This window comes from Triticum dicoccoides, chromosome 3B (genome assembly GCF_002162155.2).
Source record: "Triticum dicoccoides isolate Atlit2015 ecotype Zavitan chromosome 3B, WEW_v2.0, whole genome shotgun sequence".
Lineage (NCBI taxonomy): Eukaryota > Viridiplantae > Streptophyta > Magnoliopsida > Poales > Poaceae > Triticum > Triticum dicoccoides.
Window position 1 is genome coordinate 810,811,897 of NC_041385.1, and position 2,919 is coordinate 810,814,815.

Genomic DNA, 2,919 nt, shown 5'->3' on the forward strand with positions numbered 1-2,919 from the left:
GTGATGAAGATAGAGCATAGCCAGACTATATGATTTTGTAGGTATAGCTTTCTTTAACCATATTATTTTGACAAGACATGATTGCTTTGTTAGTATGCTTGAAGTATTATTGTTTTCATGTCAATATGAACTTTTATTTTGAATCTTTTTGGATCTGAACATTCATGCCACAATAAAGAAAATTACATTGAGAATTATGCTAGGTAGCATTCCATATCAAAAATTCTGTTTTTATCATTTACCTACTCGAGGACGAGCAGGAATTAAGCTTGGGGATGCTTGATACGCCTCCAACGTATCTACATTTTTTGATTGTTCCATGCTATTATATTACCCGTTTTGGATGTTTATGGTCTTTACTTTACACTTTTATATCATTTTTGGGACTAACCTACTAACCGGAGGCCCAGCCTGAATTGCTGTTTTTTGCCTATTTCAGTGTTTCGAAGAAAAGGAATATCAAACGGAGTCCAAACGGGATGAAACCATCGGGAGCGATCTTTTTGGAACAAATGCAAACCAGGAGACTTGGAGTGGACGTCAAGCAACAAACGAGGTGGCCACGAAGGTGACCGGCGTTCCCTAAGGGGGTGGGCGCGCCCCCCACTCTCGTGGCTCCACCGACATACTTCCTTCGCCTATATATACTCCCGTACCCTGAAAACATTGAGTGGCACCACGAAAACCTAATTCCACCGCCGCAACCTTCTGTATCCGTGAGATCCCATCTTGGAGCCTTCGCCAGCGCTCCGTCGGAGGGGGAATCGACCATGGAGGGCCTCTACATCATCTCCAAGGCCTCTTCGATGAGTTGTGAGTAGTTTACCACAGACCTTCGGGTCCATACTTATTAGCTAGATGGCTTCTTCTCTCTCTTTGAATCTCAATACAAAATTCCCCTCGATCTTCTTGGAGATCTATTTGATGCAACTCTTTTTGCGGTGTGCTTGTCGAGATCCGATGAATTGTGGGTTTATGATCAAGTTTATCTATGAGAAATATTTTAATCTCCTCTAAATTCTTTTATGTGTGGTTGGTTATCTTTGCAAGTCTCTTTGAATTATTAGTTTGGTTTGGCCTACTAGGTTGATCTTTCTTGCAATGGGATAAGTGCTTAACTTTGGGTTCAATCTTGCGGTGTTCTTTCCCAGTGATAACAAGGGCAGCAAGGCACGTATTGTATTGTTGCCATCGAGGATAAAAAGATGGGGTTTATATCATATTGCTTGAGTTTATCCCTCTACATCATGTCATCTTTCTTAGTGTGTTACTCTGTTCTTCATGAACTTAATACTCTAGATACAGGCAGGAGTCGGTCGATGTGTGGAGTAATAGGAGTAGATTCCGGCAGGAGTCGGTCTACTTGTCACGGACGTGATGCCTATATACATGATCATGCCTAGATACTCTCATAACTATGCAATTTTCTATCAATTGCTCGACAGTAATTTGTTCACCCACCGTAATACTTATGCTATCTTGAGAGAAGCCACTAGTGAAACCTATGGCCCCCGGGTCTATCTTTTATCATATAAGTTTTCCATCTACTTTTATTTGCATCTTTTACTTTCCAATCTATATCATAAAAATACAAAAAATATTTATCTTATCTTATTATCTCTATCAGATCTCACTTTCACAAGTTACCGTGAAGGGATTGACAACCCCTTTATCGCGTTGGTTGTGAGGTTCTTGTTTGTTTGTGTAGGTGCGTGGGACTTTTGAGGAGCCTCTTACTAGATTGATACGTTGGTTCTCAAAAACTGAGGGAAATACTTACGCAACTTTGCTGCATCACCCTTCCTTCTTCAAGGTAAAACAACGCAGTGCTCAAGAGGTAGCATGCCCTTCGGTGGAGACTCAACCCTTCATTGGCAGCACAGTATGACATGCACTGAACCTGCCAATGGAGGTGTTTAGCGGCCCATAAGTAAAAGGTGATTTTATAGCCATGGTACATGGCTCCAAATGAGGTGTCACACGCCAAGAAAAGTAGCTAAGAACTTGGACTATGAGAGGACTAAAATATGTGGAAATGGGTGAAAATTAATTAGATGAGGTGGGCATTGTCAGAAGGTCTACGTAGATGCGGTCAATGTCCAAACAATGGCACCAGGGGATCTATGTCGTGGCATCGGTGGTCGTTGTATAATGATTATGGCTTTTGCTCTATCAGATATGCAATTTTGAATAAATAATAATAGCTTTGTGCACCAATGTTTTAGTGGAGGAAGCAAAGGATACCCAGGTGACATGTGGTTTCTTGAGTGGCAGCATGGAAGCAGCAAGCGCACATTCAAGTATAGAAAACATACAATGCAAGTCAGACATGTCTCACGTGATTTGACCCAATAGTAAAAAGATAATTCATTGTTATTTGAAACAATGTGCACAAATCAGCGTGCTCGTAAATATGCAATGTGAAATAAAAATCTAGAAGTTGTGTGCTCTAACCGTTTAGGAAAGAAACCGGAGGATATTGAGAAAATGGCATGCGGTTCCTTCCATACCGACAAGCGACAAATGAGCAACAATCTTAATTAGACCGTGGTATGTTGGGGGTGGGGTGGGGGGTATGTAAGCAGATGGTCAATATCCAAATAGTGGAACCCAACGATCTATATCATGACATGGTCGACCGATATATAACGATTGTACTTTTTGACCGGTCTGATATGTAGTATCTGATAACCCACAAGTGTAGGGGATCGCAACAGCTTTCGAGGGTAGAGTATTCAACCCAAATTTATTGATTCCACACAAGGGGAGCCAAAGAATATTCTTAAGTATTAGCAGTTGAGTTGTCAATTCAACCACACCTGGATAACTTAGTATCTGCAGCAAAATATTTAGTAGCAAAGTAGTATGATAGTAATGGTAATAGTGGCAAAAGTAAAGATAGCAGTTTTGTAGTAGTTG